Genomic DNA, 11,012 nt, shown 5'->3' on the forward strand with positions numbered 1-11,012 from the left:
ATAAAGATTTAAGTATGCTGGAGGTATGCATTACCCAAGATAATTATTCCATAATGCATGGTTAGATTGATGAATAATATGTCGTTAAAATAATGTCTGTATAGTTACATAGTATCGTTGCTTGGATAAAATACCCATGCCCGTCTCTTCAGCTTTTTCGCGATGCTTCTAATGTGAGGTTTCCATTACTAGGGTCACATTTTGTTCAAATCCGATAAATCTAGAAAGCCCACTATTTCATTTAAATGGAGGGAACATATGAAAAACGAAACTCGAGTTTTGAGTGAAAGAGTTCCACAGTTTTTGCATCTCATTAAAGCAGTTGTCAACATGGCTATGGAACACAACTCAGGGCAAAAGGAAACGATAGCAGAACAGTGCAACAGAAGCACAAAGGAAAAAATAAACTTTTTTGAAATCTGGCTATGATCCGTTAAGGCTGGTTTTCACTAGCGACGGAGTCGGAGTCGGAGTCGTAATCAGAAGCGTAGAGCTTATGATCTAGTGAAAACAGCGTTCCGATTCCGCTTACGACTTTCTCGTCAATGTAGTTGGACGCCATGTTTTCTCGCGAAAGGCGGGAGGGTCTGGGACCCTGCATTGTGATTGGTATATTTTACCGCTTCTGCTTCCGACTCCGACTCCGACTCCGAAAATGGAAACGTTCTGATTCTTCTGACTGTGATTCCGTCGCGCTTATGACTCCGCTTACGACTCCGATTTTTGATTTTCACTAGGTCATATGCGCTCTTATGACTCCGCTTACGACTCCGTCGCTAGTAAAAACCAGCCTTTATTACACAAAACGAGCGCTGGTATTCGTGGTCTATGTACCGTCTTCTACAGCCTGATTGAACAGCCATATCTACTCGTGCAGTGACAGAAGTTGAAAGTTAGTTTTTCCAGTAGATGCAGGCGACTGTGCTGCAACTTTTCGGTTGAACCAAGAGCCTGTTTGTGTCATTTATTTATTAACAGTGTTTCCAAAACACTCTTGTTGACATTTTCGTGTTATCTACACCGGGCTTCTTTTGTTAACTCTGGGATGAGACAGTCGAGTAGAAAAACAAAAAAATATTAAAATTTTTAATGCTCGTTCAACGCCATTGTTTTGGCTCACTTCCACGGGAAAGTGCGCGGAGCATGCAAATGTCGCTCGTGATTGCCAAACTAAAACATTTCCGGAAGAGCAAGTACATAAAATACTAATCGCTCTGAAACAGAGGGTTTTGATTGACGAATACCACGCCACCTGCTATATGAGAATTTCCGGTCCAGTCAAGTGGAGGCATTCATAGGACGAAAAGTTAGTGACCAAGTTGTACTTGTGTTGCACGCAAACATTTTTATTACAGACGAAAAAAGAGGGCCACTGGACATTTAAGTCTGTCATCTACCATTGAACGAAAGTTTGAGGCAGAACCACAAATAACTATAGACTACGGCCTCGAAAGAAAGATTTGTGCCCAAAATATTTTCAACCCATGTCCTTTTACTCCCTCGCCCGCTGCTGACCACTAAAAAAAAAACCAACGAGACAAGAACCGTGTGACATAAATACACTTGTGTGAAACGCGATAAACCCATAAAAAGCGGCAGACCGTGTAAGGGGCATGACGACTTGTTCTACACTGCATGTAGTTCAAAACAGAATCCGTCCCACTTTGTCTCGCAAAACAGATCGATTCGAGAAAACAAATAGTAAGTTTTTTTCTTTTATTTTAATGGTTTTCGTTCTCACATTACAACCTTAGCGCATACAGTTTACAAGTAAGCGTGCAAATATCATAGCGCCTACAGTTTAATGCACAGACTTTCCAAATGTTCTGCAGGAACAATTGAACTTTGAAATTCCTCGCAAGAATAATCTCATTGCGAATGCGATCACAATAAAAAAAAGTGCTTAGGTTTCAAACAATTCAAAAATATTTATAATACCATAGTTACTGTTATAATGTGGAAACGTCGAGAATGTCTGCTCATTTACAAGAACTTTGATCAAATATTTTCCTATTTTACATTTTTTTTTAAAAAAATATCATAATGGTAATTTGTCTACTTTCCCAAATCTTACCTACATTAAGAGACAATTACACCTAAGAATGGTCCATTCATCGGAAAACGGTTTTCATTTTTTTCTTTCGTTGGTTTTTTTCATTTCGTTCAGAACTGAAAACATATCCAAAGGTTTAAGAATGTCCTTATACAGCAGATCCATCTCCTCCCTGCTTAATTTCTGCGCAGCGTCAGTGAGTCGAGAATCATGATGTAACTCGTCATGCTCAGCATCGAACACAGGACTCGGTGTGCTGTTAATCCGTGCATGCGACTTTACTTCTCTGAGTTTGTGTTTGCTGGGTTGACATTGAAGAGTATTGGCCATATTTTTATGGATACTAGGACAAGGGGTGCTAGCCAGACGATCACGAAGTATTACTTCACCACAGTTGCCACCGAATTCCTCTTGTCTGCTGGTTCGTCGACTTCCCGGATTTGAACTAGGTCTCCTTGCTGTGGTAGTACCAGGCTCTATTGCAGCAAAATATTTTAAATTTTTCTGCCTTTCTATTTCCATAAATATTTCTGACCAACTTTGGAAATATTCGATGTCGATGGTCACACTCATGGTCGTCAAAATCACCACTCTCTTGAACTCTAAGGGACGCGTCTATTGCACTGAAAGTGGTACGCCATCGGTAGCTTCTTAAATATTCTAGTCCGAATGATATTGCGAAATGTCTCTGTTGCGAAATTGTTGCGCAAGTAAACGAGCTGCACGTATTAATTAAAGATAGGTGATCGGTTGAACTGGACCAATTAATTAATCAGTGAATGATTGTACTAATGAAGTGGTTTGAATAATTAATTACCCACTAAGTTATTTAATTAATTAGTTAATTAATTAATTAAAAACAGGTTAAGTATTCTTCTTGATTTAATTCGTCGAATTTCAAGGAATAAGTTCTCTGCTGGTTTCTTTTTTGTATCAGGTATCCTAAACGTTTTTTACTTCCACGCGCTTAAGTGCTCCTTTTTACCGGGAAAGGAAATATTTGCTTGCAAATAGGATTTTTATGTCTCTTCTTCCAAGTGAGTTGTTTTCAGTTCCCTTGGGGCCTGGGACTTGGGGTGGCATGTATTCACATTTCAGCCGATAACCCTTTAGAAGACTTATGCTGTCCATGTCACCAGGCATTCACGTGAGCATCACTTCATTTCATCTTGACGGTGGTGGCAGTGTCATCTATTTTAGTGTTACTTCGTGAGTGGCCAAAAAACAAACTTCAATCGATGGAATCGTTAAAATAATGGTCCAGTTTTGTTAACAATAACCCTACTAGTGCACAGAAACTAGTTTTAGTTGTGTTTGGCTGCGGATGGCTCGGATGGAAACGGATTACAACTTGAAAAAAATGGCCAGTTTTTTCAAGCTCTTCGTGTGTTTTTTAGAGAGGTCGCTAAAAACCAATTATAGATTGTTCTTCCTAGTAGAAATCCCTTAAGATTTTCTTCCTAGTGTTCTAAGAGCAATTTCATGTTAACAAAAAGGTTTTTCATCAAATGTTTGAGCAGTTGTGACCAAAATACTGCAAAATCACCATGACAGTGCCCCTTTAAAGACACGCTTTTTCATTCGAGGTGAGTTTTAACATAGCTCAGGCAAGGCAGCATTCTGGGGTTGTGCTAATTATTTGTAAGGGAGAAAAGTTATAAAAGAATTGTTTTCATGGTGGATTTTCATATCAACTGGGTTGAAAGAGGATGTATGCATGTTTATTCCTTTTATACCGAAACGTCTACCGGAAAGACGGCTTCATTACGGATGCCACGTTTCCGTGGCAACAAAGTCAGATTGCAGAATTATCTTTGACAATCTGCACTCAACAGTTGGTTTTCCGTTAAGGGTTGCCGGGTACCGATTTTAAATACAGTTTTACAGGCAAAAACACCGGAATATTAACGAAACAGGCATTATCAAATATTTATCGTAGTAATATAGTTAAGAAAGCAGTGTTACGAAAGAAATCGTCCCGAAAAGTATGAAAATTGTTCTCTTAGAATGAATTTTGTGGTTCTTGGCTCCTTTTTGCAAAGAGGAAAATGTGTTGTGACAACAAATCTGCGAGAACAATAGTTTTAAATTTTAACTTCTTTTAATTTTGTGACCATTCTTAGCCATTCTCAGAATTTAATTCTATGTAGACTGGAAGGAGGGTAGGGCTGAGGGAATGCTGCTAGCGACGATTTTGGACCTTAATAACTTTGGGTAAACGTATTCATGAACTTTCATGTTACCATGGGAAGAAATTGACAGGCAGGTTCTTAGAAATGGGTAATTCTCTTTAAAATGAAGAAAAATTACATTTCGTACTGATGTTTATGTTTGTAGTTCATATCAGTTTCTCGTTATTTGCTTTGATTAGTTTTCGTTCAATTTCGGTGTGTTCCTTACGTTTTGGAACTCCAGAAATCCAAGATGGCGGATTCAAGATGGCCACCATTTGCCAATCATGACGTAATTTCACGTCGTATGACGTCGTTGTTTTTTGTTGCGGATCTCGAAGGAAAGGTTTTTGGACTTCCTCAGGTCTCATTGTTATAGCGTTTAAAACTTGCGAAGTTATGGAGGGGAGACGAAATCCGCTCCTAATACCGCACCCCGCCCCAGAAAACAAAACAAAAAAGAAAACCAAACAAAGAAACAAACAAAAACCCGGCCTTGAAAGGGTCAATAGAGAACTTAAGCATCAGAAGTTCTAGAGGTCACGAATAGCAGGGACATTGCACGGGCGTGGATCGAGTACGGCATTTCTGGCCCCAAAAGTGAAAGGTTAAGCCGTCGAAGTTTTTTGGAAATATGGACGTCTTCTACTCGTCGCTGCAGATAAGCCTATATATGAAAGATGTCTTCGCTAAAAGAGGCAAGAGACATGGCTTAAGGCGGCTAGTGAAAAAAAAAGAGCTCACTCTTCTCTTATATCTAAACAAATCAAAGAGTCCGGAGTTTTCTTTCGTACGACCGCTTTGACTAGGATGAGATCGATGAATAACACACAAAGCTCCAACAAGGAGAGAAGAAATAAAGTACAAGCAAGCCAGATCGCTTGGAAATCCACACTGCCAAAACTGACCTATCAATTATTAAAACAATTTTCGAAATGGTAAAGAGAACGCAGTATTTGTATCACTTTGTAGAAATATTTTCAAATTTTCCTTAAAATGTGTATTGAATACATACGGTGACGAATGCGCTGTGGTAAGTTTAAATAAAAATAATATCCGATTATTTGAATTTTACTCAGCGAGAAGTAGCTATAGTGGAAATATCTTTTGCCACCGTATCTACATCTACAAAAGGGAATTGAACTTGTCTAGTTCCGAAAATCAAGTTTTAGTGCACTTTTTATAACGCTAACGCAAAGCGATGAAAGAGAATATACGAGAGAGAATGCGAATGCGCTTTACATCCATCTGATGGGCGTAAAAATCGTCGTTGGTCAGAGCTAATTACCTGTCAATCAAGTAGTTGAACCGTAGTTCTGATTGGTCCACAGATATTGGCGCTCTAAATCCCATTTACCCTACTTCTCTGATCCTACTAGTCTCTCATTCTACAGAGCTGGTCTACCCCTTGCCAATTGTGACGATTAACCTGTTATTTTTTTAAATGAATGTATAAATATTTAACATATATTTTGAACTGCGGACGAAACATCAAATAACAGAAATCTAAGCAGCTTTGCAAAATGAGAGACTAGTAGGAAGAGAGACGTAGGGCTTAATAGGATTCAGAGCACCAATATCTGTGATTAGTATATACCACACAAGTGAATAGTGCTTTTCGCGCGCGTTGATTGGCTAGCTTGGAGGTGATTAGCCAAGTACTATTCACCTCCGAGCAGCCGAAGAGAAACAGGATGGCTTCCCGTTTCGCCACGGTCACTTAAGAGGAAAATATTTCCATAAAAGAGACAGCTACTACAAAAACTAAAAAAAATTGCAAGAAATTTTGGTTTGACGGCATTACATGGTAAGTTATTTAATCTTTCAAATCTCACATTCTAAGGCGAAAAATAAAAATACAATCCATTGTCTACGAAAGCTGTCGAGCACTATAATTACAATGTAAACATCTAGTGTTTTGCAGTATGGTTTCAACAACAGGACAAATTTCACACAACGATCGAAGAAAAGACACGTTGCAACTAAACAAGTGCCTCCAGAAGTTTTATTTGTCCACAAGAAAGCAAGACAGAACTTTTTACAATAAGAAATCGCTTGCCGCGAGGAGCGCGAGATTTTAAAATTTCCCTACCATTTGGCGGTATATTGTCAACAATAAAGTTTAATTTTTGGTCCACTTCTTATTCAGCTTGTGTGGTATATACTAAAACAATTATTCGCCTCAGTGTCGCTTCGCGGCTCGGTAAATATCCATCACTATTCACCTCCACTTCGGTGAATAATTGTTAATTGGCATGATGCTGATTTGGACCAATCAAAACGACGGTTCAACTACTTGTTTGTTGATATGTTTTTGTTTGGATTGTTTTTCCCCATAATATTTGAGGTGAATGTCTGTAAATTAGTTGGGTAGTCAATGCACTTACATTATAAACAAGGCATTTGCAGTTCCTTTTTAAATTTTTCATTTTTACTGGGATCTAAATTTATAAAGCCCTCATCAAGCCCCCATCGATCTCGGATGTTGCAGCCAATGTAGTGCAGGCTAAGTGGCCAGTTGAGCGGTTAACAACAACAACAACAACAACAACAACGTTTATTTGCACTCTTGTCTTACAAGCTAGAATGAGTACAAAGGAAAAGTAGAAACAAATTTTAAAAAGCTCCAAAATGCTACAGGAAACGTTAAAATAGGGTACTTACTTGCTCCGAATAAGGGTTACAACGATGCTTAACCTTATCTAGACCGGGGGGCGGACTCCTCCCCCCTCCCTTTCCTCGTCCCCAGAAGACAAAAACGCCCGGTCTACATGGGGTGGAGTCCCTTGACATATTAGCCCCAAAGTAATTGCAGTGTATTTTAAGTGAGGGATGCCTACACAACTACACTTTAGGTGTTTGGAAATTCGGTGAAACACGCTATCGAGTATTTGATATAACTTCTCATACCATTAATAATTATTGGAGAAATTCAAAGCAAAATTTCACCATACTTTATGATAATTAGGATGAAATTTTCAAACTTCCTTGTCGGCAGTGATTTCCTCTATCTCTTTTCTTCATGAATGATTAATGAGAAAACATGATCAAACTGAAGACTCATTGTGTTTCCACTTCATGTTCAAGGATTTCCTGGATTTCTTTTTTTCTTGTCTTCGATGGGCGCAATCTTTTTGGTTCTTATAAATACCCGAGGGCAAATTTATTTGTGAAAAAGTTATACAGCAGCAAATAATTGAAAAAGAAAAAACAACAACTTTCCTGATATCACATCACATTTCAATCTAAATGATAACACACTGACTTTTCTTACTATAAATTATATTGTATTTCGTTGTGATAAGTGTGAATAAAATAAAATTGAATTGAATTGAATTGACAGCAAATCAGTAATAGGAAAACTTAGCAATGACGACGGCGACGGCAGCGAGAACATCACTATTAAAATTAATTCGTGTTTTTTTTTTTTCAAAGTTCGTTACAATTATTCCAACTTGCTTTAAATGTCAAATGTAGGTGAATTTTCTGGGGATGAATAATCAAGTTAAGAAAGAGAAAGAAAAATTCTTCGTTGTATGTTTACTTCCTCCATAAAACGTGCCATCAGGAAATTTCAAGTCCTAGTCGTGCAGTGAGGGCAAATAAATGTAGCAAAAAGTGTAATGCACGTGCAGATTTGTTGTTTTGGTTACAAACCCTATTCCTTTTTTGACGTTCTCGTTGCCGTTGCCGTCGCCGTAAAACTCCCTAATGCAGCATGGAGAATATTTCGTGCACACTAACCTTCCCAAATTAAAATCAACATTAATATTCTTGACATTTTCCCCAAAGAAAGTTCTCGAAGCGATTAATTCGAGTATCTATTAACGTCGACAAATTATTGGAAATGAAATTTTTTTGCATAATTGATACTTGTTAGTCGTTATAAATCGATGGCGTGAAAAGCCTCGAATTTACATAAGTACAGGGATAAATATTTCGCGCGCAATAACCTAGAGAGAATAAAAAGAGAACGTTATCACTTATTTTTTTTTTCTGAAAGAGAGCACTTAATGACATTAATACGAAAATCTCAAATCACAAAGTGTACGAAACGATCATTTTTTTTTCCAAGACTAGTACTCATACATGTACATTAATTGAACCTGCCACAGATTGACGGGGGAAAAAATTTTATTTATATTAGTTAATTTAACATTTCCTTAATTTGATATGGCGATTTGATCACGTTACAGTTCACTAAGGTTTATAAGTCCCTTTTCCTTAAATGGTTGAAGATTACCTCACATGTAAATACTAAACTTACTGGAAACGTTAGTCGCTTTCCTCCGTTTGTTTTCTCCTTTCGCGAAGAATTGAGAACACGTCCAAAGGTTTAAGAATGTCCTCGTACAGTAACACCATCTGCTCATTGCTTAACTCCTGTGCTGCGGCAGTGAGTCGAGAATCTTGCCGCAGAAGATCATCGCGATCAGCATCGATAGCAAGATTGGGTGAACTGTTACTCCGTGCGCGTGTTTGTACCCCACTACACGGAATCAGTTCTTGATGCAGATTTTTACCTGGTAGATTGTTATTGTTGCTCCTACGACACGGCGTGCTGTTAAGTCGTTTTCGTTGCTGTATTTGACTACACTTCTGGCCAGTCCCGTCCTGTCCGCTGCTTCGGCGACATCCCTGTTCGTTAAGATTTACTGTTTCCTCATCCATCGTTGTAAAAGATCTTGGTTTTCTTTCTTGTCGGTGCATAATTTTGTTGTCACTTTCTATGACCGTGAACGTTTTCAAATTTTCCTGCCTTTCTATTTCCATGAATATTTCCGACCAACTTTGGAAATTTTCGATGTCGATTGTCACACTCATGGCAAAAAAAGAAAAATGATTAATTGGATTTAAAAACTCAGTCGTTACTATAAATGAAAAACCTTCGGTAAACGTAGTTCTCGAAATACTCTTTTGAAATCTGCGTCAAGCTAGTTGTGAAATATTTCGCAAGTGAATGAGAGTTATAAATTAAAGCGCAGCGTTGATCTTCGCCTTAAAGCAATAATCATCAGGTAATTAACTGACTAGAGTTTTGAAATATTGTGCAATTTTCAGCCAATTAACGAATTAATGTCATTAAAAGTATTGGTTGGATTCCGACCAATTACCGCCTTTTTCATAACGCGCCAGCCTGAACAAGAGCCGAAAAATCGTTTGCTTTCGCAACTTAATTATTGATACAATTTTTTTATGCCGGTGAAAGAACTTTTTCGTTACCTTTCATATCTTACTACAATAGGAAGAAAATCAGTGTATTTAGCCATTTGTTCGATTACTTCTGTCCAGTTACCGTTTGCCCACTCGCGATCAACCGATTGATCCAACGCCGAAATTGTAATCACTGCGGCCATGTATTTAGTGCTTCAATGTAATCCACGTACGGAACAAGATGGCGGCTGTACATTTTACCACAATACCTTGCGAACCCAATACAGCTAACACGCAAATATAGAGTCAAATTTTTTGGCGAAATTCGTCCCTGTACTAACAACATTGCGGTATGTTGGGTTTGAAAGTTTAGAACTTTTTTGTGCGTTTTTAAGAGCGTTTTTAGGGTTTTCGTAGGCTAAGAATTTTATGTTTGAATGTTCCTGTCGCCACTATTTTTTACGTACGATGTTTTGCAAAAGCAATACTGTCGGCCTTCTAAGATTCAGTGGTAGCTATGACTGTTTAGAATTGTACGCAAAGCATACGAAACATTCCACAAAAATAGACCTCCCATTCCAACTAACTACCTCGGGGATATGCTTAGACTTATCCTAAAGGAAAACTCTTTCCATTTTCATGGAAAAAAAACTACCTCCAAAGACACGGGACCGCAATGGGTACAAAGATGGCAGTATCCTTTGCAAATATTTTCATGGCAGAGATCGAAACAGAAATAATTAGCCATAATGCTACAAAACCGCTTACATGGAAGAGATACATCGATGATGTCTTCTCTCTATGGAACGTAAGCAAAAATGAAATCCAAACTTTTATAGAGCTAGCCAACAACTATCACGCGACCATAAAATTCACGGCTGAAATTTCAGATATTGAAATCACTTTCCTTGACACATGTGTATACAAGGGCGAAAGATTCAAAAAAGAATCAAAACTTGACGTGCGTACGCTCTTCAAACCGACATAAACGTTCCAGTACACGCATTTTTTTTCCTGCCACCCTCCAGGCGTCAGGAAAGGCTTTATCAAAGGTGAAGCCTTAAGACTTCTCAGCACAAACTCTTCAAAAACATAATTTGAAGAAAACATCACTCTACTCAAACAGAGACTACGCAACAGAGGTTATCCCGAAAACCTTATAGATAAAACTATATCAGAAGTCAATTTCAGCGAAAGAATTTCGGCACTACAAAACAAGCAAAAAACGCGCAAAAACATTTTGCCGTTTGTTACGGAATATCGCCCATCCGTGCCTAACCTAAGAACCATTCTGATGAATAAATAGCATTTGATAGAAAACCAGCCTCTGCTAAGACAGATCTACAAAGATCCTCCCCTACTTTCGTACAGAAAAGGGAGATCTTTGAAAGACGTACTCGTAAGAGCAAAGCTTTGAAGGTCATGCACTTCTTATCTCGACCAATAGCTATTTTTAGAGCAGTTCATGGCTGGTTCGCCAACAGACAAATGTATGGAAAGTTCAAAACACGACTGGACGCTTTCTGGCACAGCTACATCCCTCCAATTTTTTTCTTCAAATCCTTTTCCTATTGCCAAAAGGTTCCAATTCATGTTTTTTTCAGAAGCGATGTTTTGTGAAAATTATTTGACAT

The 11,012-nt window shown here is 38.2% G+C and overlaps 1 pseudogene; it reads left to right on the plus strand.

Annotated features, from left to right (window-relative positions):
- The first annotated feature begins 10,054 nt into the window (after positions 1–10,054).
- LOC146454491 (uncharacterized) lies at positions 10,055–10,795 on the plus strand (annotated as a pseudogene).
- Positions 10,796–11,012: the final 217 nt, after the last annotated feature.

This window comes from Pavona decussata, unplaced genomic scaffold, assembly GCF_977016875.1.
Source record: "Pavona decussata unplaced genomic scaffold, jaPavDecu1.1 SCAFFOLD_300, whole genome shotgun sequence".
In the NCBI taxonomy this organism is placed as follows: Eukaryota; Metazoa; Cnidaria; class Anthozoa; order Scleractinia; family Agariciidae; genus Pavona; species Pavona decussata.